The following is a 27028-nucleotide window of genomic DNA, read 5'->3' as shown; positions in this document are numbered from 1 at the left end:
ATTCTGGGGAACGTGCTGGGATCATTTCCCTGCCATCAACTCCTCCCGGTCTCCAGGAAGGGGCTCTTTCCTGTTGGAGAAACTCTCCCACAGGAGAGATCTTCCCAGCTGAAAGAGGAAGAACTTTCTCGTGAGGAAGGCATTTTTCCTGCAGGGAAAAAGTTGATGAATGCCTGTATGCTTGTGGTTTCTACTAGGAAAGCGGCAACTCTCCTGGTTGAAATGTAATGTGTGTACGTGGCTTCGATCTCTCTGACTCTCCTTGGGTAACACAGACTCCACAGGAGTGCTGTGAGGGTCAGCAGAGCTAATGTTCTGAAGTGCTATATAAGTAATATTTGTCATTATTCACTAGGTTACTACAGTGATGACTGGCTCACCTTCAGCTTACATAGAAGTTCACTGCAATATGGCCATTTTAATCCCAACCTTTAATTAACTTCAGTGGCTTCCCCTACTGCACTGGATGTAGCTTTTAATATTTTTCCTTTTGCCTGTTCGTTTGCCAGAGCACTTAGAAAATTAACAGATGCTCCTGTAGCTACCTCTGATGACATGAAAATGATGAGTGATAAAGGTAAGGGAGGGATAGAGAGATAATCAAGGATTCTGGACCCCATTTTGTAAACAAGATGATTCTGATATCAATAACAATAATATCTTCAGTTACATACTCTTGTTTATTAGCAATGATTTCAATGACATGCTAAGCTAGTGATCTGTGCATTTGGTATTTAATACATTTGACATATTTTGATTCATACAACAGTAGACTTTAAATTAGGAAGCTACCTCAGTGTTCTGAAACCTGAAAGAACCTAAAAATTGGCAAGGTAAGAGCATTTTAAGGAAGTAGCTGTTGGGCAGAAATTCAACCATGATGTAACTGTAGGCTAATACAACAATAGTCCTAGGAAACAACATTTTGACTTTTACTTCTATCAGTGATTCCTGCCTTGGCCTTGTGCGTGCCAGACAACTTCCCTTTCTCATTTTTCCCCCCTTCAAAAATTAAATAAATGATGCTTATTTACTTCACAAGGTTGAGGAAGGTTGATTAATTTTAAATAAATGTACTTACTGGCTACATATTGCTCTGGATTTTTGGCTGAAACAAAAACAGCTGAATAAAATATTTGAATTGTTGAAACAAAACATTTTTGACTTTTCCAAAATTGTTTTTTCTTCATTTGTTCCCTGGCTAAAATTATTCACCAAATTCAAACCAAATCACTTTGGTTGGCTTGCATTTAAATTTTCCTGTGAATAATTTAACCTACCTTTAGCATTATGCTGATAAGTCTTCACTGCCAGGTGGAGTGACCTGCCCTCAGGTTCACAGAATCATAGAAATTAAAGACTAGAAGGAACCTGGAAAATTCATCAAGTACAACACCCCCCCCCCCCCCCCTTCCCGGGCAGGAATAGTGCTGAGATCAAATGATTCCAGCAACGTGTTTGTGCAGTCTCCTCTTGAACACTTCCAAGGTTGGGGACTGCACCACTTCCTTGGGAAGTCTATTCCACATTCTGGTCACCTTTACCATAAATAAATTCTTCCTTACATCCAACCTGAAGCCATCCTCTAGCAGTTTATGGCCATTGCTCCTTGTCCTCTTCTGGGGGACCCTAGTGAACAGTTTTTCTTCCAGCTCCTGATATTTACACCTTACATACTTATAGACAGCCACCAAGTCCCGCCTCAGTCTTCTCTTTCCCAGGCTCAACAGTCCCAGATCCCTTAGTCTTTCCTCATAAGGTTTGCTCTCCAGGCCTTTAATCTTTCTTGTGGTCCTTCTCTGGACCCTTTCAAGATGCTCTACATCTTTTTTGAAGTGCGGTGCCCAGAATTAGACAATACTCCAAATGGGGTCTCACCAATACCAAGTAGAGAGGAAGCATCACTTCCTTAGCCCTCAACGCATCAGCTAATGCATCCCAGTATGCTATTAGCTCTGTTGACTACAGCATCACACTGGCAGCTCATGCTTATCCTGTGATCAACCATAACCTGAGGTCCCTTTTAGCCATCGTGCTGCCCAGGACATCTCCTCCTAACCTATATTCATGTTGCTGGTTACGTTTCCCCAGATGAAACACTCTACTTTTATCCTTATTGAACTGCATCTGTTTCTGCTCTGTCCACCTTTCCAGCTTGGCCAGGTTCACTTGGATCCACATACTATCCCTTAGCATGACTGCTTTTCCCCGTAACTTATTATCATTTGCAAACTTGGCCAGCGTACTTTCCACATCCTCATCTAAACTGTTGATAAAGATGTTAAACAGCATGAGGCCAAGACTCAAACCCTGCAGGACACCACTGGCCACCTCCCTCCAAGAGGATACAGATCCATCCACTAGCCAGTTCCCAAACCACTGGACTGTGGAATCTGTTGGCCCACAATCCCCCATATTTTTTTGTAAGAGTGCTATAGGAGACCATATCGGAGGCCTTTCTAAAATCCAAGTATATGACATTAAATGTTTCCCATATCTAAGTGGTTCATTACTTGATCATAGAAGGAAACGAGGTTGGTCAGGGACAGAAAAGTTCTCCTACAAGGTATTGCCTGAAAACACACATTGCCCTTATCACACCAGAAAAATGTTATGGCAGCACAAAACATGAGTGAACAGAATTCCTTTCCCCTTTTTGTGCCCCAAATACCCTCAAAAGTTGAAGTGAGCATTCCTACTAACAGTTTGCCGTGCCTTAGCATGGAGGATGTCTGTTGGCTTATAGCACAATCCCTACTGCTTAGGGCTGCTTGTGCTCTCTAGCTGCCTCAGGCAAGTGATTTCAGGGTGTGTTTCACACTGTAGAGAAGGGAACCCCTTGCAGATACCTGTCCTGGGAATTACCCAGCAGGGACTAGGCATCTAGAGCCATTGTCTTGAAGTACTGAATCATCACATACACATCTTGTTGACACTCAGCTGAATGCAACCATGTGCATCATAACTGGAACCCTCTGCTCAACTCCCCTCCCCTGGCTTCTCATCCTTGCAAATATCACTCTCCCACATATTTGTTGACTGATGATGACCCAAAAGTTGGTCAAAATCATTCATGCTGCACCTTACCTACCACTCTACAATGACCTGTTTAATGCACCCAAGGCTTGCCTTCCTTTGCAACACCCCTGACTAGGACCTGACTAGGCAGGTGCCCTCTGGACCAAAGAATGGGACTCATAGGAAGTCACAAACAAGTTCCTTGTGACAAACCCCGCTCGTTAGCCTGCTGGCTTTGAACTATCATAGTGAGAGTGGTCCTTACTAAACAGGTTCAGGACAGGCCAAGGCCACTGTGCAGCCAAACTTCACCACTGGGGCCCTAGTGCTAACCCATCATGCACTTGTGGAGAGATACAAACAATGTCGCACATCACCGAGGAGTGTCCCCTCTACAAACTAAAAAGTGGATTAATAATGTTGAACTCAGCTAACAATGATCTTATTGCCTGGCTTTGTGGATTTGCATTTGCTAAATAAATAAATAAATTGGACCCCTGAATCCCTAAAAGCAGAAGGGGCCTTATCTTGCTGGCTGTTGCCCCTAGGTGATATCTGTACTTGACAGTCAATCAGATCAGCTGTGCTGGGACAGATCCTGTCACAGCTGATCCTATAACAAAAATGATGTCTGCTTGTAGCCTCTGTGAAAGAATCTGTTGAGTACTGGTTTACTTGCATAGTAAGAACCAAGAAATTTTAAAATGAATAAAATAGCAGTGAGAGTGGAGCTATTGCATCTCTTTTATTAGCCCTCCTTTAGTGAGAAGAGCCACACAGACAAACACAGGCGCAAATTGAAGGGATATGGGGTGGGGTTGGGAGCACAGATCTAGGCTCCCATGGTGAGGGAGGGTTTGGGGCCAGGGGCAGGGACTGGCAGGGCGGGGCAAGGGATGAAGCCATGGGCAGCTTGTCTAGGAGGCACAGCAGAGTGGGAAGGGGAGGGCACCTCCCTGATGCTGCACACACCACTGGGGGAGGCATGGGGAGTATGTGCCCCCTGGATGTGTGTGCAGGGTGAGGGTGGGCTACCCACTGTGTGCTTGGGGTCAGGGGCTGCACCAGCCTCTTCCTGGTGGGTGGCTGGCCCGGAGCTGGACTCAGGACAGGTGGTGCTGGGAGGGGGGCTATGAGGTGACTATGGGGAATTTTGGGGTGGCTGTGGCCTACCCCATAGCCCCCCACTCTCAACACTGCCACCATCTGCCCTGCCCCTGCCCACCCCAAGCACAGCCCTGGCTGGAAAGAGGCTGGTGCAGCCTCTGGCTCCATACCTACAGCGGGCAGCGTGCCCTCACCCTGTGCACAGATTTGGGGGGAACATACCCCCATGCCTTCCTCAGGGGTGCATGCAGTGGCAGGGAGCCACATCCCCAGTGTCCCCCAGATGAGGTGCCCGCAGCTCCATCCCACACTAGCTGGGCAGCACCTGCCCCCACCCCATTCCCTCCCTCACTGTGGGGGCCTCGATTTGTCCCCCCTCATGCCCTTCCCTCCCCAAAAAAACTTACAGGCCTGACGCTGCTCTTCAAGCTGCTGGGCTGCATTCCTGGCCATGTGCATGCTGCCGCTGCACACATACATGCAGCATTTATCAATCATATTACTGGCAGCACTGGCCAAAAAAAAGTCGATTGCCGATAATGTCAATTCTCCTTTTAGTGGTGCTGATCCAATATGAACTGACATATCGGTGCACCTCTACAAATGGACAGCCATTATTAGGTTGAAACTATCCTTTATTATTTTCTTGTTGAACACCACACTTTCTTAAGTTTGCTTTTAAATGCCTAATGTCATGCTTGAATGGTTTGATTGTACTTCTGTTTTGTTTTCTGCTCCTTTACAATAATTCCACAGTGCTTCGTGATATCTTCTACCAAAGGTGTTATATAAATAAAATTGAATTTGATTGGATTCACTTGTCTCTGCAGTAGCTTTATGTAGGTGCACAGTGATAAATATTGTTTTTTTCTGCTCTTTTTAAAGAGTGTAATTCAGTTTCAGATTTTATAATGTCAACTTGACAGGGTTTTTGTTTTCTTGCAATTAAGTCTCTGAGAATACAGCAGAAAAGCAACCTTAGCAGCTAGGCATTCTTCTCTGCCAATTGTGGACTGGATCCAATTCCAATTATATTTTCTTTTACAAGAGATAACTGAAGCAAGAGATAACACCACAAGCAACCATTACAACAGTTTAACACTGGGGAAAGAAAGCTCAGAATCAGGCCCACTGAACAACATTTTATAAAAGTAGTCTCCTTACTGGTATTGAGACTTGAAAAAGAGAATTCCCAGTAGTTTAGAGTTGGCCATGCAGATGCTTTATGAATGGCAAGAGACTGCGGGCCTAGCTTGTTTAAAGACAGCTCCCCCATGAAGGTTGAATCAAGAACCTAGATGATAAGCATGGCATCCAACTGCATATAGGCAGGACCAACCAGATACACATGCTGTACCTCAACAGACTTCATGTTTGGGAAATGGAGAAAGAGAATAGCCAAGGACTGAGCCTAATCTAGCCTTGCATGCTGGATGCCAATCCCTCCCTAGAGAACCAGCATGTGGCTGGGACATAAGTACTGAGCCAGACAGCAAACTAATGACCAGAAGAGGTGGTTACAGAGTGTCAGATTACAGCAGTTAAAAGACCATGCAGCTCTTGGGTTACTCTCTATCCTCTGCTTCAAAGTGCTGGAGACTTCACTTCTTCACCTTTTGGCAAGCAGTGTCTGGTCTCAGTCCAACTCAAAGGAAGAGCTGGTGGGTGTGTGGATAACTTAAAGAGTGTTATGTATAAGTTGTTACATTTGCCCAGAGGACTGCAGTAGGAAATAACACTGTAGGCAAGGTACTGCTCTCTAAATAAAACCTTATTGTTCTATAAACTTAACTCCTCGATTTTTTGAGAGCAACACATGGTACCAGGAGGAGAGTGTGAAGAAAGAAAAAAAAATGGAGCATCTCAGAATTCCAGAGGAGTTAAAGCTGTCCAACAGTACAGCAGAAAACTGGAAGAAATTTAAGCAGAACTTCATCATATACTTGATGACCAGTGGAGCTACAGAGAAGGAAGATTCACTCAAGGTGGCTATTTTTTTAAATATAGCAGGCCCAGAAGCTCTGTTTTTTTATAATAGCCTACAACTGTCAGAAGCAGAACAGAAAAGCTATGGTACAGTAATAAAACAAGTTTATATTGTTCAAACAAAATGTAACCTTTGAATGGAACTTCCACATGAGACAGCAGAAAGAATGCAAAACAATAGAGGTGTTTGTCAAGGACCTTGGACTGCTGAGCCAAACATACAACTTTGGACCTAAAAGAGTCCATAATCAGAGACCAAGTAGTATTGGGTATAAGGGATACAAGTCTTTTCTTTTCTCAGGAAAAGACTGTTAGACAATCCTGATCTTAATTTGGAAAAGGCAGCTGAGGTAACAAATGCTAGGCTGAAGAAGCTGGAGGAAAAAGCAGAACAAGCTGAACTAGATGAGATTAAAAGACTGCAAAAACCTAACGCAACACACAAACAATGCAGAAAGGAGAATTTCACTATGAAGCAGGTAAGCAGAGGCGAAAGAAAATTGCTTGAAGAAACAATGGTCAGCTGCAGATGTTCTGGGGTTACAACAAATCTATGCAATGCCCTGCATTTGGTAATCCCTGCAACAAATTCAAAAGATTCAATCACTTTGCAATTGTTTGCAGAAAGGAGCAGGATGCAACACACAAGAAACAGCAGATGCATGTTCTATGCAATGAGGAAAAGGAAGAATTGATCACTGCCACAATGCAAAAAGAAGTTAATTCTTCTGAGGACTGGACAATCATCCTGGACACCAATGGACTAACGGTAACTTTTAAAATACAGGGAATGGGACAATGTAATACCAGAATACATTATTAAAAAAGTGAAAACTAAACCCGTGTACTATGAGAATAAGAAAGTGAGACTTAAAGCATATAATGGAAATATGATTGCAACCAAGGGTGTTTGTGTATTGCATGTCAGACACAAGGGTAATGTAGTAAAACCTCAGTTTGTAACAGTCCCAGAAAAGCTAGTGCCAATTATTGGGTTGTGAATGTGTAAAACTCTAGGTTTGATTAAGAGAATGGATGCCACTGAGGGACAAGAACATAGAGGAAGAGTTTTACAATGCATTTCAAGGCATAGGGAAACTGTCAACTGAGTACAGCATGGAATTAAGAGAACCAAATACTCCCACTATCCATGCACCAAGAATGTTCCCCTTGTACTAAGGGAGAAACTGAAAAAGGAATTAAATAGATTAGTTAACATGGGCATAATGGAAAAAGTTGAGCAACTAACTGTTTGGATTCATTCACTGGTCATAATAGAAAAAAAGATGGATCTTTGAGATTGTCTGGATCCTAAGCAAATGAATAGGTACATCAAAAGGGAGCATTTTCCCATTCCCACCAGGGAAGAGGTTTTTAGCAATGTGGCAGAAGCTAAATATTTCTCCACTTTGGATGCCTTTTTGCGGTTTTGGCAAGTTCCCCTAGAAAAGAATAGCAATAGATTATGTGACTTCAATACACCCTTTGAAAGGTACTGCTTTTGTAGGCTTCCTTTTGGACTGTGTTCTGCATCTGAACTATTTCACAGAAAGGTGCAAAAAATGTTTGAAGATCTTGATGGAACTATGCTTTATATTGATGATGTATTACTTTGGGGATATTCTATGGGGCAACATGACACTAGGCACTAGAATAGTGGTCACCAACTGGTTGATCCCAGTCAACTTGTCTACCATGGAGCCTCTGACAGTTGATGTTAGTCTGTAGGGGTCTGAGCGCATTCATGCTCAGGTCCCCCAGATTGACATCAACTGTCAGAGGCTCCAGGATTGGGAGCAGTGGGATACACTTGTGGAGTGGCTGAGACACAGCCTGGGAGCGGTGGGACGGCAGTGAGACGCACATGGCTGGGCTAAGCTGCACCCCCTGTCACCGGGGCTCGGACAGGTGAGTGGGGTGATCCCCCTCTGTGCCCTGCCACCCTGTGGTGAGGGAGGGACTGGGGCAGGAGTGGGGCAAGTTGGACCGCAGTGAGGTTGGGGGAGGGTTAGAGCTCAGGTGGCTCATCCAGGAGTGTGGGGGGGAGGCTCCCGCACTGCACACATCCTGGTGGAGGCCCAGGGCCCACATGCCCTCCTGATCTGTGAGCAGGGCAGAGGTGACTGCCACTGCACACTAGACTTTGCACCCCAAGCCTCGCACACAGATTGGGAGGTGGGGAGGCACATGCCTCCCGGGCCTCTGCTAGGGTGCATGCAGCAGCAGGAGCCCCCCTGTGCCCCTGGATGAGCTGCCTGGGCTCCGACCCTCCCCTGGCTCAGCTGGGGCCCCATTCACCCGGTGACAGGGGTGCAGGGGCATAGGCGGTGGAAGGGGGGGCTAAGTGGGCTTTGCCCCCCCCAAATGCCGGGCAGTGGTAGGGCCAGAAGGCAGCTCAGCTGCAGGTCTCCAGCAGCTGCAGCAGGGGTGGGGAGGGGTGTGTGCACAATGGTAAGGCAGGAGTGAGGCAGGGGCAGGCCCTGCACAGCCAGGGTGGGCACAGGATGGAGCTGCCAGTGGCTCATCCAGGGGGCACAGGGAAGATGTGGCACGCAGCCCAGGAGGGTATGTGAGGGGGGCACATGCCACTGGATATGCACGTGGGTTGGGCTGGGGCTGGGGCAACGCCACGCTCTTCCCGGTGCATCTCTTTGGCTTTGTGGCTCTTGCACCAGGTGTCAGCATTCAGCACTGGGAGTGGAGCTGGGGGCACCCAAAAATTCACCATAGCCCCACAACCCCTTCCCAGCACTGCTGCTGCCAGCACTGCTGCTGCCACCACCCAACCCAAAAGGCATGCCATGAAGAGCCTGGTGCCACCCCAGCCCCAGCCTGCCCCGCCCCACATGCAGATCTGGGAGCACACCCCCCACCGCGCCCCGCAGATGAACCACTCGTGGCTCCATCCTGCATCTGCCCTGCCCATGCAGCACCTGCCCCTTCACTCCCCTACTCACCACCATGGGGGGGCACAGATCAAGGCCCCAGTGGTAAGGGAGGGTGTGGGGCAGAGGTAGAAGCAGTGGCTGGGGAAAGTGGGGGACAAGTGGAGACCTGTGGGGCATGTCCCCCTGGGCCTCCACTTGTCCCACCACCTGGCCTCACCAGGCCCACTCCCCCCAGCCCCTGTTCCTGCCTGTGCCCCACTCCCTCCCTCACTGCTGGGGCCTCGATCTGCTCCCCCCATGGCTCTTTCCCATCCCCCTGCCCCTTCCACCACAGACTTACCTGCTGGGGGGGCAAGCCCCCAAATATTTTTCTCCCTCTGCCATCTGCCCCCCTCCACCCACAGACTGACCTGGGGGGCGGCAGCACTAGTGATGTAGATTGGCTCTTGGGTTGCTTTTTGATTCAAAGAGTGATCTCCTACTTAAAAAAGTGAGCGCGACAGTGATAATTATACACAGGACCCAAGCACCCTGGGAACCCTGGCCAACCCCAAGCAGGCCAGGCAGAGAACCCTGGGGAAAGGGGAAAACTTACCGGGAGGACTGGGAGAGCTGGGGCTGAAGACACACGTGGCACAGCTGCACTGGTTTATGAGCTCCCTATCAATCAAGCTACATGGTGCCTGGCTGATGACGTCAGCTGCAGGTGATGCTGAGGGGAATTGAAAGTGCTGAAGGAGAGGAGGTGTGTGGTTGCCTCCAGGTCAGTAGAGGCTGGGGCAGAAGATGCCTTGGGGCACCAGGCCATTGTGGTGCTTGGGCCATGAGGGTCCTGTTAGAACAGGAAAGCCCCATCAGGTTGGGCTAGGGACAATGGCTCCAGCCCTGCACAGGGAACATCTCTCAGGGAAGGGAATGTGGGAGCTCACCTCCTGCATTACAAGAGAGTCCTGAGTGGGGACTGGCAGAGTGAAAAATGCCAGACCCTGGGAAGAAGACCAGTGGCCTGAGAAGGTGCCTTGGCAGCATCAGGAGAGTGGTGGACGACACCCACACAGCCTCCAGCCTGCTTTAGAAGCATTTGCTGGCTGTGTGTGGGGGCAATCAGCTGCTTTTGGTTTGACTGGAAGCAGCAAGTTGGCTTTAAAAGAAAGCCACCAAACAGCTCAGGGAAGGCAAGCCGGGGAAGAAGAGGTAAGCCAGGGAAGACCAGTAGAGGCAGCTGTGCCTGCGAGCCAGGGAAGACTGGCTTCAAAGCAGGCAAGCTCGGCATGATCCACACAGGCTCGGGGGTCAGGAAAAGGAGACCGGCTGGCCCAGGGACCTGGAGTGGCCCAGCATAGACAGTCTACTGCAGGAAGAGAATAGATGCCAAGCAATGTAAGTCCAGTTACTTGGAGAAGTGATTGCCTGATGGGATTCCAGTGCAGGACCCAGACCGTGGTATTCCTAGGAAAGGCACATGATATGGAATAAAGGAACAGTATAAGAAAACGTCTAATTGGGAGTTTATTGAGAATATAGTTTTCTTTATAAATGATGATAGACTTTGTTGAGTTAATTAATTAGATATAAAAACACCAGTATGGACTTGATATAGCTGAACTTTGACCTTTGTACATGGCAACATTGGGTTGGTGCATGGCTGGGGTGAAAGGGGAGATAGGAGGTCCGAGGAAACAGCAACTAGTCTTGCCTGAATACCCCAAGCAATAGAAGCCTCCCAGTTTAAATAAAATAATATCCAAGTTGTGGTGGGAAGGACAGCGGTCTAGCATACAGGTAGATGTAGACACTAAGATCAGTGTTGGCTGTTGAATAGGACCCCAGGAGGCAGAGACTATAGCCCCATGCACTTGGTTGCATGCCTTCAAGTGAGCACTGATTACAGGGAGATAAATAGAATTAATTCCAAAGGGTGTGCTGAGCCCCCCATTTAGATAGTTCCTCCACTGTGGAGACTTTTTTCTTTATTTTTCTGGGGTTTTTTTATTAGTTTATGATTTAGAGAGAGGTCTGTTGGGTCAATGTACTCAATGTACTGTAGTTAGAGCTAGATTAGGCGCAGCACCTATATAGCGGGGATAAGCAGGTGGCTGGAGGAGGGATGCCTAAACTTCACCAGACTCTGACAGCAACCCACTGAAAAGTCCAAAAGCCGGACATAGTTAGGTAGCTGCCGAGTGGATCACAAACAGCCAGAGCTAATATGGAAATCAGAAAGCCTCAACACCAACAGTTGGTGTGTGGTCAGGGTGTAGGGGAGGCGGAGCCCCAACATCATCTGCAACTGAACCATGTGAACCCCTCATGGAACGTATGTACCTACACCACTGAACCCTTCCTTAAAGAGTCTAATAACACCAAGATGTGGCAGGTGACTTGGGGGAAGAAGGTCCTGCATTGGATATTCTTGGGAATCAATCCCTAAGTAAGCGGTGATGTGACATTGGTGCATTGGCAGGGACCGTGTTAACAGATCAGTGATCCAGACCAGGGGATATCCTCTATGCAACTGGCAACTATATTCCACACAGAGCTGCTGGGCCATGCCATAGGCCAAGTCTTGGACATGCAGCAGAGGCAGGGAGCACACCAGCAAGAGTGGCTCCAAAGAAATTTATCACTATTTAAATGCCACAAATGACCAAAGATGACACCCTGGAGGCCTACATGGGTAAAGCATGATATTCAGACTCTGGCAGGTGCCTACACCAAGTTGTCCATACAGAATTAGAGAGGATGCTGGGACAGGGCATTATACATCCATCACATAGTCCCTAGATGAGTCCGATAGTACTGGTAGCCAAACCCGATGGCTCACTATGGTTCTTTATGGACTACCAAAACGCCTTGACAACTGTTGATGCATTCCCAATGTCCCACACTGCACATTTACTGGAGAGGATTGGGGAAGCCAAATTCATAACAACTATTGATTTATTTAAGGGTTATTGACAAATCCCCATGGCCCCCAAAGATTGTGCAAAAACAGCATTCAGAATGCTTTGGGGGCTTTTTGAGTTTCTACAAATACCGCTTGGACTTAATGGGGCAGTGGCAACTGTTCAAAGACTTATGGACTCCCTACTGGCACCTCACGTGGCTTATGCAGCTGCTTATATTGATGATGACATTGTTATTTTTACAAAGAGTGGGCTGCAACATATTCAAGTCATAAAAGCAATCTTAGGTGAATTTAGGACCACCAGACTGACAGCTAATCAAAAAAAAAATGTGTTGGCAGGCAAGAAAATTAAATATTTGGGATTCTTAGTGGGGCAGGGGTTTATTAAACTGCTAATGGATAAAGTGGATACAATACACCATTTCCAAGCACCACATACTAGAAGATAAATGAGTTCCTATCTGGGACTCAGCAATTACTACAGAGGGTTTATACCACATTTTGAGGAGCTCACCACCCCCATTGACAGATGCCTTATGAGGAAGACTTACAGGAACAAGCAATTGGTCCCCAGGCATGATTAGAAGCTTTGAAGGTTAAAAGTCTCACTGTGACAAGATGTATTGGTACATAATTCTGATTTCTCAGCCCCTTTATTTTGCAGACAGATGCATCATACAAAGCACTTGGTGCGGTTTTGCTACAAAAGTGAGGGGACAAGGAGCGACCAGTAGCATTTGCAAGTCACAAGCTCAATACCACAGAGATCAGGTATGCCACAATAGAGAAAGAATGTCTGTCCATACAGTGGGCAGTGGCCTATTTCTGATATTACCTATTAGTTCGAGAATTCACAGTTGTTACTGACCATGCACCGTTACAATGGCTGACAAGGTCTCACATAGACAATGCTGAGATTACTCATTGGGCATCGGTCTTACAACCCTTTAAGTTTTCTGTAATAAATCATCCCAGTGAGGACAATATCATGGCCGATTTCTTCTCTAGGTGTGTGATGGAAGATGGAATGGCCAGGGAAACTCTAGAACTCCATCAAGCGGATCATGAGGCAAAGTTAAACAAGACACTTCATGTGAAGATGCCACAAGGCAACTTAAGGGGGAGGGTTTGTGCACAATCATACACAGGACCCAAGTACCCTGGGAACCCCAGCCGACTCTGAGCAGGCCAGGCAGAGAACCCTGGGGAAAAGGGGAAACTTACTGGGTGGACTGGGAGAGCCAGGGCTGAAGACGCACGTGGCATGGCCGTGCTGGTTTATAAGTTTCCTATCAATCAAGCTAGGCAGCACACAGCTGATGACATCATCTGGCGCCACCAAGGGAAATTTCGAAGGCAATGGCAGTGTCAAAAAGGGGACGTGCGTGGATGCTTCTGGGTCAGTAGAGACTGGGGCAGAAGATGCATCAGGGTAGTGTGGTGCTCAGGCCATGGGGGCCCTGTTAGAACAGGGATGAAAAGCCCCATCATATTGGGTTGGGGTGATGTCTCCATCCCCACACAGGGGACATCTCCCAGGGAAGGGAGATAAACAGAATAAATGCAAAGGGGTGTACTGATTTCCCCATTTAGATAGCCTCCACAGCAGAGGAACTTTATTTTCTTTTTTATTTTCTTCTTTAATTTTGGGGGGTTTTGGCCCTGTTGGGCCAACGTACTTGAGGTCCTATAGTTAGAGCCAGCTTAGGTGCAGCAACTAGGGAACAGGAATAAGCAGGTGGCTAGGGGAGGGTCATGTAAACTTCTTTGGACTCTGACAGCAACTCACCAAGAAGTCTGAAGGTGGGACATAGGTGGCCCCTGAGTGGGTCAGAAACAGCCGGAGCTGCTACGGAAATCAGAAAGCCTCAATACCAATGGTTGGCATGTGGTCACGGTATAGGGGAGGCAGAGCCCCAATATCATCCACATCCGAACCATGAGTTCCCCTAGCAAGACATATGTATCTATACCACTGAATCTTTCCTTAAAGATTTTAACAACACCAAGACGTGGCACGAAAGTTGGGGGAGAAGGTCCTGCATCAGGTATCATCGGAAATCAATCCCCGAATAAGCAGTGACGTGACACCAAGACTTTCTTTCAACTGTAAATGTATGATCTAGACATACAGTACATGCCAGGAAAACATCTACTTATTGCAGATACATTGTCCAGAGTATATGACACAACAGAAAATGACAGAATTCCACATTCAGACATAGTACATGTTAATCTAATTAAAAGAGTGATTCCTGTCACAGAAAATGCTGGCACTAATTGTAGAAGCTACTGCTCAGGACCACGTTGCAAAAAGTCATAACAGCTATTTGTGCTGGTTGGCTTAGAAAAACATATATGTAGCTCCTAGTCTCTGTTCAAGGAAGAGCTGTCAGCACTGGATGGCATTTTGTTCAAAGGCTCATGACTTGTTGTTCCAGCAGTGCTAAAAAAATATATGTTAAACACAATATATGAGAAGCATCTAGGAACTGAAAAATGCAAAAGGAGAGCAAGGAGTGCTCTATATTGGCCTAACATAAATGACACAGAAGATGCTGTAAGGGCTTGTACAATGTGCCTAAAGTACAGGTCAGTGCAAAGAAAAAAGCTCACGATGGTCATGGAGGAGCCTGTACCTCTGAGGTATCAAGTGAGCATTGACTTATTTATACATGCAGGAAAAAATATGTATTAGTGCTGCATTATTCTTCTCACTATCCTGAAATCGCATTGCTCAAAAGCACAACAGCGAACCGTGTCATAACTTGCATCAAAATGATTTTTGCTAGACGTGGGATTCAATAAATTGTTAGAACAGAAACTGGACCTCAATTCAACTGTCTTGAGTTTAAAGAGTTTGCAAACAAATCTGGATTCTGTCACAACACTTCAAGGCCTAAATAACCACAATCCAATAGTCTGGTGGAAAATGGGAGTTCAAACAGTGAAGAAATTGTTGAAAAAAAACTACAGATTCCCACACTGATGTTTCCCTGCCACCCTTAAATTCCAGGGCAACACTCATAAAACATGGATTGTCCCCAGCAAAAATGATGTTTAAGAGGAAACTCAAAACCAGGCTGCCAAATCTTGTGGATGATGCTCATCAGAATGAAAAGCAAGATGTGAAAACATTTTAAAAATTCGGCAAACTCAAACAAAAATGGTACTATGACAGGAGTACTAGGGAGTTACCACAACTGCACAACAGAGATATGGTACTTATTTCAGATGGATGAATGTGGAAACAAAAAGCACTAGATTCCCATCAAGTAGTTCCCAGATCCTATAAAGTAGTCACACTGGAAGGACAAGTGCTAAGAAGCAACAGACACCACTTACGGCTTGTAAAGGGGAGAAAAGAGGCAGCATCATGATATTCACGAAAGGAAACAGAGCTAACATCAAAGCAACAAGAAACAACAGAGGCTAAAAATGACACAGAAATAGAGACATCTGAACAAGTAAAACAAACAAGTACTGAACCAATAACGATTGGGAATGCAGAGAAACTGAGAAGATCATTTAGAGCTAAAAGCCAACACAAAGACTAATAGAGACTTGTTAAAATGTGCTTTAACTATGGGTTGAACTAAACTGTCAATGTTAGCATTATATGGGGATATGTTGCATGTAAAGGGGGAAAGATGTGTGAATACCTTTAGGAGTGTTATGTATAAGTTTGCCCAGGGACTGCAGGAGGGAACAGCAGAACTGTAGGCAAGATACTGCTGTCTGAATAATTAAGCTTAATTATTCTATAAAGTTAACTCTTTAATCTTTTGAGAACAACACAGCAGGAGTGGGGAGAAGAGACACAAAAAACAAAAGAGAAAAAGAAGTAGAAGGGTGGCTCCTAGAAATATGAAAATACTGGCTTGGCAGCAGGAAAGGCAAAAGATAATTGTGTGCAAATGGTAAGAGAAGCCTGAGCAGATGTCCAAGTAGCATCAGTCCCCTGCTTCTTGGCTCTTCACACATTTTTCAGATCATTTGTGTTACTCATGGGGCACAGGGTGCGTAGGTGGCAGTTTCAGCGGAAAGATTCCTGGATTGCAGACTGCATTTTTCTCGCTGCATCCTTAGAAAAAGTCACAGATGACGCACTAAAATGTAGATAAGGCAAAATGAATGGGCCACTGCCAACTGCAGGAGCTAGAATCAGTGGCTGCTGTGTGGATTTGCCAATGCTTTCAGCCTTTGTCCCATTGCAAGATTAATGCCATGAATGAGGCTACAACATGTAGTACTTGTTCCCATTTGTCATGAAATTTCCTGTGATCTTTTTTGATATTTCGCTTATTACAAGAGCTACAAACTTTTAGCTCCCTCTATAGAGATTGCAGACAGAAGAAGACTGATTGCAGTTGGTCTCAAGCCATCACACATATAATAGGTTTTAAAATTGGCAGAGTACCAGCAAGTAAAGTTCTTTTCCTTTCTTCATCTAAGTGTTTTTTCCCCCCAGAAAAGAACCTCTCTTCCTTTCTTCCTGCTTCTAGCTCCCATTCTGTCATATTTTCTATATATACACAAATCCAATTCAAGCTGGGATTGAAGACCCCAATTTCCTAATTGAATAAGTAAAGTACTCAGTAGTACATTCAGGCTCTGAATCAGGCTTCCTAAATAATTTTGGTATGCTTTTATCTAAGCGCCAGGGAAATGAGTGGGAGCAGAACTACTGAAGAAAGAGGGACTCCTGCTCTCTTATATGGTGAAGGCATATATGGTGCTCTCCAGAAGGTAACAGATCACATTCTGCATTCCTTAACCAAGAAAAGCTCCTACTGATTTCAGCTGGGATCATGCACTTGTAAGGGCCACAGAATTGATTTAATGTTAAATTCAATATGCTTTTCTTTGTCTAACCTTCCCATTATTGAGAATAAGCTCGTGGGAGTAAGAGATAGCCTTAGATCATTCTTATTCATTAAAGAGGTGCCGGAAGGTTAGGTTTGAGTGGAGAACAGTGATTAGCTTGGTTGCTGGGGCAACAGGGTTCTGTTACAGGGATGGCATTAGTATTAGGAGCTAGATTACCTTCCCAGGCCAGTGCTGCCCATCATTTGACAGCTTTTACATTCTTACCTCTAAATGGTCTTATTATTACTATTGTTTGCACCAAAAATTTGGTCTATGAGGTCTTTCTTGAAGCATATTTTCCTCAATGTGGCAGTTCTGAAATGATGCCTTTAAAGCTAAAAGGAGAAATGCCAAGGAAAATGTTGCTGCTTATGAAAACCACAATATGGGTGTGTATGAAAAAGTGCTAAAGACCAGGGTTGTACGAAGCTTTGAGTGCTGATTCAATTTGGAGATAAGAAACAACAGAATCTCCAAATCCAAATTGAATCAGGAGACCAATAAAAAGGTCCAAATCAGTTCGAAACTCTCTGAATCGATTCAGAAAAGATTTGGAGAACTTCAGAGAGTTGGGCACTCCCCACTCGCTGCTGCAGGGAGCTGGACCTGGACTCTGTGCTGGTAAGCGGGGGCGGGGGGGGGGCTGGAGGAGGGGGGAGGGAACCATGGGGGGGACCCCCCAGGCCCTATCCCCTGCCTGCTCCCCCAGTCCCCCTGAGCACTGACTGCTGCAGCATCCATTGGGGCTTCTGGAGGCTCATGACAGAGCCCCACCACACAGCATGAGGCAGTGGTGGGGCAGGAGGAATCGGTGAGTCCAGGGCTGTTTTTTAAGAGGCAGGAGCTGGGGCTGGGAGCCATGGGGGGGTGTGGGGGCTCATGAAAGAGCCCCCCACACAGCATGGGGCAGTGGGGGGCAGCAGGGATAGCCCCACTGCCTGGTAGGAACTGGTGAGTGAGGCCAGGCGGGGCAGCCATGAGGGGGGTGGGAGAGTGAGCAGGGGGTGGGGCCTGTCCAATTTGGAGATCTGGCTAATTCAGCAGTGGCAGAATCTCTGAATCAGATTAGGACGAATCTATTCAGGACAGTTATTTGAATCACCGAATCGAATCAATGTCCCCCAAATCGGCCAAATCCAAATCCAAAGTGAATACTAGCTGCTTCGCAAAGGCCTACTAAAGACTCCAGTCCTTTCTATAAAGAACAGGTGAAACTGAGGACTCTCTTGTATACTACTCATTTCCAGCCACCAACAGGTCTCAACCATGACCGATAATGGTTATCTCAGCTACTTCTGTTCTTGCCTTTGTTATTTAGCCTTACCAGAATGATGCAAACAGGTACTTACTACAGTGGTAATTTTTATAAAATGGGTTCTACTTTATCTTCTTTTTCCCATCCTTTTATTTTATCTGATTATAAGCATTTAGGGACATAAACATATCTTGTATTTATTTGTAAAGTACTCAAAACTCTGGAAACTCCATTGAGAGGACCAAATAAACAATGCACAGTACCAACTTTCGGTCATTACAAGTTTGGATTTAAGCCAACAATTTATCAACAAAAGGATTCATTGCTTATTACCAATTTTTCTGAGCCATCTAGCCTGGCATGCTGTTGTTGTATGTAACAATAACAGGTGCAAACACAGCTGCTTCATCCAGGTCCCTTTTTATGATACACTACCAGTTATTTAGATTTAATTTTGCAAACAGCCAAGATTAAAAATAAGATAAAACAAAAAAGGTACTTAAAGCCACAGAAAACTGGCCTATTTCATGTATCTCTGATACATGATTTAATAAATAAATGAACAATAATCTGTAGTTAGTGAACTGAACAGATTGTTTCTTATCATCCTCTCATACCTCATTTTTATTTATAAACTGGAAAAGGAAAACCAGATTTACAGTTTTAATATTCAGTTTTTTTCTCAACTTTGAATGAAACAGTCTTTGAACTGAACAAGTTGGGTAAACAGAAAAGAAACAAAATATTTTAAGCTACTGTCAAAATCTGGTTTAAAACTTCAGCAAGCCCCAGTGCCAAGTGCTTAGCCAATGAATTCTACTAGTTAAGTGGTTTGAATTTTTTATTTTAAATTCAGCAGTAGGTATCTACTGCTGGATTATTTATTTTAATGCATAAACATGTAATTGATTATTATTAATTTACGTCTCAATATATATCCTCACAATTTCTGCTTGAAAATTTCACAGACTTATTTCTTAAAACAAAGTATTTGAGCTAAATAAAAACAATCCTACTTTAAAAATACATATACATTCATTTTTAACAACCCAAAAATGCACTGGGATGCTCAGAGGAAAAATGAACATACTTTATTTTCTTACATAAAACATTCATATTTTCTTCCAAACCAGCTGGGGGAAATACAGGTGCACACTATAAGCAAGAAATATGGATCACCGGGGCTCAGGAGATTTAGTGGCAGGGGAGTGGTGGCAGCATGAATTGCCATGGCTTCTAGAACCACTCTGGGAGCCACAGCAATTACCACTGACACCACTCCCCCACTGCCAAACCCCTTCAGCTAGCTGACCTGGTCCCATGTGTCAGTGCGCCAGACTGGGCTCTGACACATGGCCCCAATCCTGACAGACCGGATTGGGCTGGTCTGTGGCCTCAACCCCAGAGACCCCAGTCATCACTTACCTATACTCCAAGGTAAATCCAAGGTAAGTAACATTCCCTGCTTGTGGCCTTCCAAAAATAGGGGGTGTATTATATTCAGGGGCATGTTCTATGTAAGAAAATACAGTATAGATCTGGTTTATATACATGCTAAACAGCTCATGTAGCTTTGTTACTTCTCAAAGTGCTATCCCTTACAACTCTACTTGCCATTCTGAAATCTGTAGCCATAGCATAGCAGTAAACAAATAGTTCTTATGTTTTTCATCCTACTTCTGTCATTTTTCTTCAAAATGATGCCTGTGAAATTAGTCCTTAAAATGACTCCTCACAGTAGGATTCAAGAATGTAAAACACTTGCCAAAACGAAATAAACTGCTGTTTTTATTTCTGCAGGAAATAAAGCTCCTCAGCTCTAGGATTTGACAGACTTGGTTCTATCTGATATTAGGAGTTACGGGATTGTAAGGCATTTTTGCTCTTTTCATTTCTAAGCTCGCCTCATCCATTAGCTAATTCTTTAAAATAGATTCACTACATACAATGCAGAACAAAGGATGCAACAAAGGAAGACAGAAAAGCTTTCACTTTGAAAAATCTCTGAGTAATAGCTGAGAGATGACAATGCATTCAAAACTGTAGTTGAAATAGTCAGATCATTTGTTACATTGTAGCAGATAAAATGACTCACGTGGATCACAGTAATGCAATATGCATAGCGTCTCTGCAGGTCTCTGTTTTCTGTTATTAAAAATACATGCAATAAAGGTGTTGCTCAAGGCATATTCTATGTTATTTGTTAGGAACATATCCCGCTTCAGAGATGCCATTCATCCGTTCAGCCCTCCCCTCTTTTACAACTTGTTCTAAAAACCACTTTCCTTTTTACCTTATTTTTTCCAGCATCCTGTGACACTCTTCATGAAGGATATCATGTAAAAATAAACTGTATTGCTAGTGTCTACTCAAGCAGTCTAAGCAGAACAAAGAAACTCAGAAAGAAATGCAGATATCTGCTATACAACACAGAAGTCCTGTAACAGTACTTGATTGTAATTCAGTGATTTATGCAGACCAGGGCTCTCAAGCTCAGGGATGGGCAAAGTCCAGCCCGCAGGTTGGATCCAGTCAGCAGTGGACTCCATTTCCCAGCTGCCCCTGCTCATGGCTAGGGCCGGTCTCCATGGAGACCCCAGCCCCCAAGCTCAAGGTTGGAGTTGCCATGGAAATCAGCTGCAGCCATGTTGGCAGGACTTGTGGCAGAGCAGGGCAGGGAGCTGCTCCGGAGCCATTGGGAACTTGCGACGGGGGCAGCTTGCTCCAGAGGCTGGGCAGGGCCACGATCTACAGCCTGCATGCTCTGGGTAGGGGCATGCAAGCAGGGGCTGCTGGGAAATGGAATCCAGCTGCTGGCCAGTTTGGCCATTTTGCCCACCCTCGGTCTAGCTGGTGGTCTGCATGCAGCCCGTAATTAAAAGAGTGCCTTGGACAGCTTCAAAATTCAGGAGGTGAATGCCACTGCCGCTTGCCCACCTACCCCCTTACCAAATGACAAATTCAGGGACTTTTTGTCACTGCTGGAGACTCAAATAGGTGGCACATGAAGATGGTGGGGGGCGAGATGCAGAGCTGCACCAATATGAGTACTCTGGCAACCAGGCCAACAAGCCAACATGGAGGCCGAGTTGTCCAGCCTGTGAGAAGCCCGACAGGGCCAGTTAAGTCGACTGTGTATATTACATTTCTACTGGGAGAATCACTGCTTTCCCAGTACAAATGACATGCTCCCTCTGAAATGTCAACATGGAAGGTCTTCCTTGCAGGAAAAATTGTCATGCAAGAATGAACACTGGTACACACCTCTCCCAGTCTGCTCCGGGAAGAAAGTGGGAGAGCAATTCTCCCTGCCTCTTTCCCAGACTGGGAAAAGCCCAGTTCAGGAAATGGTCTGGAGGCTTGGCAAAGCTGCTCCCCTCCCCTCCTGAACCAAAGAGAGGTCTGGTGAAGTGTGGCAAAGTCTCCTATCCAATCCCCAGACTGGGGTTCCTGTCCTGAGGAGCAGCATTTAAAGTCTGCAAGGAGCCTCCAAACAGCATTTAAAGTCTGCAAGGCCAGAAACCAGGTAGCTCTGTCTGGCACCGGTGCTGACTTGATGGACTTTAAAAGCACTGCCTTTGCCACTGCTGGGTGGTGCAGGCAGTGTTTACAGCCCCTCAGGCTGGGAATGGGAGCAGAGTTCCAGAGGCTTTAAATTGTGCCTGCACCACCACACTAGTTGGTGGTGAGAGCATTGGTACAGAGCTATAAGGTGGCAACACATTCTTATGTAATGGTTTTAGCATGCAGTATACCATTGCTGAGGTGGGTAAAAGTCAAAGGTATTAAAAGCATGTTATTAATGGCATGTTTGGGAGGGGTTCAGTGCACCCCCCCTCCGTCCCACCATACACACATATTGATCATTAAGGACAATGAAACAACAGCAGAGACACAAATCAAGACTTTCTAGTCAGCACAGCTTGAGCTAAAATAGAACCTTTTTTAGCTGCGCTAGCATCAAGGCCTGTAATACACAGCTGTTTGTTCCGTTTCCACCCAGTGGAAGGAAGTGAAGCAGGTATGCACACATTAGTCAGCACATTACAGCAGTTTAGCAAAAATACATAGTAGAGCCTATCATGCACATTTCTCCCTCATCCCAGGTTTGCCATTTTTTATAGTCCTCTCAAAGAATTAAATATATTGCTTACAGAATATAAGAATTATGCTAAACAAGAGTCAGGTTAGGTCTGAAACTTAAAGGGTGGGGCAAATATTTCATAACAGGATACGGAACTGATATGGGGAGTCTGTGACGAAAAGTACACACCTAGCTGAAGAGTCTTGGACATCACATGTATTGGTTTGATGCAGGGATCCTCAACAAGGTTGCTGTGGCACCCTGGGGTGTCTTGAGGTCCTTTCAAGATTGCTGCAGGGTGCCATGCAACCGTTGGGCAGGACAGCATGATTTACAAGATATAAACCAAGAGATCTCAAATAGGAATTCATAGTGTTAAAAACATTCTGATGTTTTGTAGTCTTTGAGTTCTACAATCATTCCATACTTTTTCTGTAGTAAAAAAAATGAGTGAAAGGTAAGAGCTGACATTTTCCAAGGAATTCTAACTCTAACAAGGGGGGCCTTAAGTCTAAAAACCTTAAGAACTATGAGTTTAACATGTAACTGCAAGTTAAACTAACACCCTTTTTTTTTATTTTAAAATTAATTTATATTGTTGGTAAAGTCAGGATGCATAGTGGCAGATCTAATATGCTAGGCCAACTAGCTCAAGTAAGGAGAATGTAAACAATATGAAAATAAATTTCCAAAATGTGGGTCCCTGACCTGAAGTGCACTCTGTCATTCTATTGAAACCTATTCTCACCACACTACCTGATTAGCCAGGAATTGTTATGTATTGCTTTTAGGATTTATATTTTGGTTTTACCATGAAGTTCGCTAATTAAGATTTTCTGAGAGTTGTTTATCAACATTGATTTTGTAGTGCAAACAATTAACAATAGAGAGAAAAATAAAACTGTCCACAATATTATTTATTTTAAATATCAGGAAGGAGCAAGGACAATAATCTTCTTCTCACCATCCTAGACATTCTGAGATAATGCATCACAGTTGTGAAAGACTCCTGAGTTTTGCTTTGAAAGGTTAATAGGAATATTTTAAATTCGCCTCGATTGATGTGAATTCAAAAGTGCTTAATTTTGCTTTGATTTTCTGTTTAAGGTAATCTCAGCAGGGAACCAGAAACATTACAACCTCTGAACACCTTCAAACAGCTGCTACTTTAAAAGGAAACTTTCAGAGAAATTAATCTCTTGCAGTCCCGGCACCCAGCTTATATTAATTTACAGTGCAGAAATCCAAGGCTAGGTACAGATATTTAAGCTAGGGATAGAAATTGCACATAAACTGGTATAAGTGATTGGAAACTGGTTCTAATCTGTAACACAACAGAAGTCCAGTGCACATAAACCGCTTTTGAAATGGCTAAAACCAGTTTAAGATAAACCTGAATGGCCACAGTCACTGCCTCTACGTGCACCTGTGACGTTTCTGTCCAGGCAGGACCACTCACCATCGAGGCTTCCACCCAGGTCTGGGTTTGGCACTGTGGGAACTGCAGCTTGCAGGTTTCTCCCAGTGAGAGCCAGGTCAAGGGGTGCCTATGGTGCGAGTGGTGCCTCCTGGTGATCTCTCTCAGAGAACAGGCAAGGGAGCTATAGGAGGAGAGGCTCTGAAGCATCCTCCGCTATGAGGAGTTCATTGATTCGATGCTGGAGGAGGCCTCCAGGATCGTGAAAGACGAACTGCCAGAAGCAGCACTAGAAAAGAGAGATGCCATGGACTCCGAGGAGGGTGGAAGCTGGAAGCTTGTGACCTCTGGCAGCAAGTAGAGATCTTCACCTCCACCTGCAGCAGTTTGTCTGGAGAATAGATATGCAGATCAATACCTGGCTGCACAGGTGGTATCGCCAGAAGGGATTTGGCTTCTTCAACCATGGGATGTTATTCCAAGAAGGACTACTGGAAAGAGATGGGATCCACCTGATGAAGAGAGGGAAGAGCGTCTTCACAGACCAGCTCGCTAACCTAATGAGTAGGGCTTTAAACTAAGTTCACCCAGGGTATGGAAATCAAATCCCTGAGGTAAGTGGGGAAGTGGGAGACCAAGAATGGGAGTTCAGGATCCTGAGGAAGGATGGAGAGCAGTAGAATAAGGACCCTGGACTTCAGGAAAACAGACTTCGACTCGCTCAGGGAATTCACAGGCGGGGTCCCCTGGGAAGCCAGTCAGAGAGAGAAGAGTCCAGGACAGCTGGCTATTCTTTAAAGAGTGCAGGAACTGAGAGTGCAGGAACAAACCATCCCAATGCACAGGAAGACTAGCAAGTATGGTGGAAGTCCAGCTTGGCTTAGCAGGGAACTCTTCAGTAAAGTAAGTCGCAAAAAGGAAGCTTATAAGTGGAAACTTAGACAAATAAATAGAAAGGAGTATAAGAGCACTGCTTGGGTATGTATGGATGAAGTCAGGAAGGCCAAAGTGCAATTGGAGTTGCAGCTAGCAAGGGATGTGAAGGATAACAACAAGGGTTTCTACAAGTATGTCAGCAGCAAGAGGAGGATCAGGGAAAGTGTGGGTCCCATACTGAATGGGGGAGGCACCCTTGTGACAGAGGATGAAGAAAAGGTGGAAGTTCTCAATGCCTTCTTCACTCTAGGCTTCACAGGCAAGGTCAGCTCCAGAATACTGCACCAGGCAGCACAGTTTGGGGAGGTGGTGAGCACCCCATAGTGTTGAAAGAATAGGTTAGGGACTATTTAGAAAAGCTGGACATATACAAGTCCATGGGTCTGGATGGGATGCACCCAATGGGGCTGATGAGATTTCAGAGCCATTGGCCATCTTCTTTGAAAACTCATGACAACCAAGGAGAGGTCCTGGATAACTGGAAAAGCACAAATGTAGTGCCCATATTTAACAAAAGGAAAAAGGAGGATGCAGGGAACTACAGACCAGTCAGCCTCACCTCAGTCCCTGAAAAATCATGAGGCAGCTCCTCAAGGAGTCTATTTCTAAGCACTTGGAGAAGGTGATTAGGAACAGTCAGCACGGACTTACCAAGGACAAGTCATGCATCACCAATTTGATTGCCTTTTATGATGAGGTGACTGACTCTGTGGATGTGGGGGGACCAGTGGATGTGATATACCTTGATTTTAGGAAGGCTTTTGATACGGGCTCCCATAATATTCTTGCAGGCAAGCTAAGGAAGTATCAGCTGGATGAATGGACTGTAAGTTGGATAGAAAACTGGCTGAAGTATTGGAAAGAGAGTAGTGATCAATGGCTTGATGTCTAGTTGGGAGCCAGTATCAAGTGGAGTGCCCCAGGGGTTGGTCCTGGGGCCAGTTTTGTTCAATGTCTTCATCAACAACCTGGAAGGTGGCATAGTGTGCACCCTCAGCAAGGCTGCAGATAACACCAAGCTGGGGACAGTAGTAGATATGCTGAAGAGTAGGACTAGGATTTAGAGTGACCTAGACAAATTGGAGGATGGGGCCAAAAGATATCGCATGAGGTTCAACAAGGACTAGTGCAAAGTCCTGCCCTTAGGACAGAATGATCCCAAGCATCAGTACAGGCTGGGGGCTGACTGGCTTGGCAGAGGCTCTGCAGAAAAAGACCTGGGAGTTGCAGGGGACAATAAGCTGAATATGAGCCAAAAGTGTGCCCTTGTTACAAAGAAGAGGCTAATGGCATACTGGGTTGTATTGGTTGGAGTATTGCTACCAGGTCAAGGGAGGTGATTATTCCCCGCTATTCAGCACTGGTGAGGCCACATCTGGAGTACTGTGTTCAGTTTTGGGTCCCCCGCTACTGAAAGGATGTGGACAAATTGGAGAGGGTCCAGTGGAGGGGGCTGATGGACATGACTTCTGAAGAGAGGCTCAGGGAACTGGGCTTGTCTAGTCTGGAGAGGAGGAGACTGACAGGGGATTTAATAGAAGCCTTCAACTACCTGAAGTGGGGTTTGAAAGAGGATGCACCTAGACTGTTCTATGTGGTGGCAGATGACAGAACAAGGAGCAACCATCTCAAGTTGCAGCAAGGGAAGTTTAGGTTACATATTAGGAAGAATTTTCTCACTAGGAAGGTAGTAAAACAGTGGAACAGGTTACCCAGAGAGGTGGTGCAATCTCCGTCTTTGAAGGTTTTTAAGACCCGGCTAGACAAAGCTTTCGCTGGGATGATCTAGCTGAGGATGGTTCTACTTTGAGCAGGGGGTTGGATTAGATGACCTTCTGACGTCCCTTTCAACCCTAATTTTCTGTGATTCTGTGACATAGTATCAGACATAACTAATTTAGGTTAAATCCATTTATTGAACTTCTGTCCCAGATCTTCTCCAGATTCAAATTAATTCACAGTCCCTCAGCATCCCAGGATGCTTTGCACCTCCCCAACAACCCTGCCTCTCACAGGGTAGGTGGGCTAGTGTTGGCCCAAACTGTCACCACCAGCCAAGCATGGAGGTATGCTTTAGTGCCCCCTGACTTCTGGCCTGGGCCAGTGCAGGCATGTGGCTGAATTTCTAACATCATAAGTGAATGTTTGTTCACTTTCTTATCATTTCAATTTATGCAGCTTAGACTAACCTGTAACAATTGAGTCAATTCAACCTCAGGCTTTTTGACTGTCTGTACTTAGCCTTAAAAAGCCAGAGGCAGAATTGGTCTAAATGATGTGGTTTTCATTTGCCCTTGAGGGGGAGGAGGGAGGAGTGCAAATCTTAGACCAGGTTCTGCCGATTTCAAACCAGCCTATGCATGCCAAACTTCTGTTCTATTATGGGTATAGACCAGTTTTGTGTGCTGAACTTCTGTTATGGGTTTAGTCAAGTTTCCTATCACTTACACCAGTAAAACTGTAATGTCTATACCAAGCCCAAATAGTCATATCCCATCAGGGCAACAAAACTACACTCTCCTCAAACTCACCTCAGATATTAGAAACGGGGGTGTGGGGG

The 27028-nt window shown here is 45.3% G+C and overlaps 1 protein-coding gene and 1 long non-coding RNA gene across 3 annotated transcripts in view; one reads left to right on the top strand and one right to left on the bottom strand.

Annotated features, from left to right (window-relative positions):
• Positions 1-27028, bottom strand: part of KCNAB1 (potassium voltage-gated channel subfamily A regulatory beta subunit 1) — a 323343-nt gene that overhangs the window by 189888 nt on the left and 106427 nt on the right. The window lies entirely within an intron of this gene.
• The window catches only part of LOC109284211 (uncharacterized), a 37683-nt gene continuing 16411 nt past the window's right edge, over positions 5757-27028 (top strand). The window contains exons 1-2 of the long non-coding RNA XR_009463490.1: positions 5757-6590; positions 6736-6880. This is a non-coding gene — a long non-coding RNA (uncharacterized LOC109284211). The remainder of the gene's footprint in view (positions 6591-6735; positions 6881-27028) is intronic.

This window comes from Alligator mississippiensis, chromosome 7, assembly GCF_030867095.1.
Source record: "Alligator mississippiensis isolate rAllMis1 chromosome 7, rAllMis1, whole genome shotgun sequence".
In the NCBI taxonomy this organism is placed as follows: Eukaryota; Metazoa; Chordata; order Crocodylia; family Alligatoridae; genus Alligator; species Alligator mississippiensis.
Note: the sequence above shows the minus strand (reverse complement) of the source record. Positions and strands in the feature narration are given on the sequence as shown.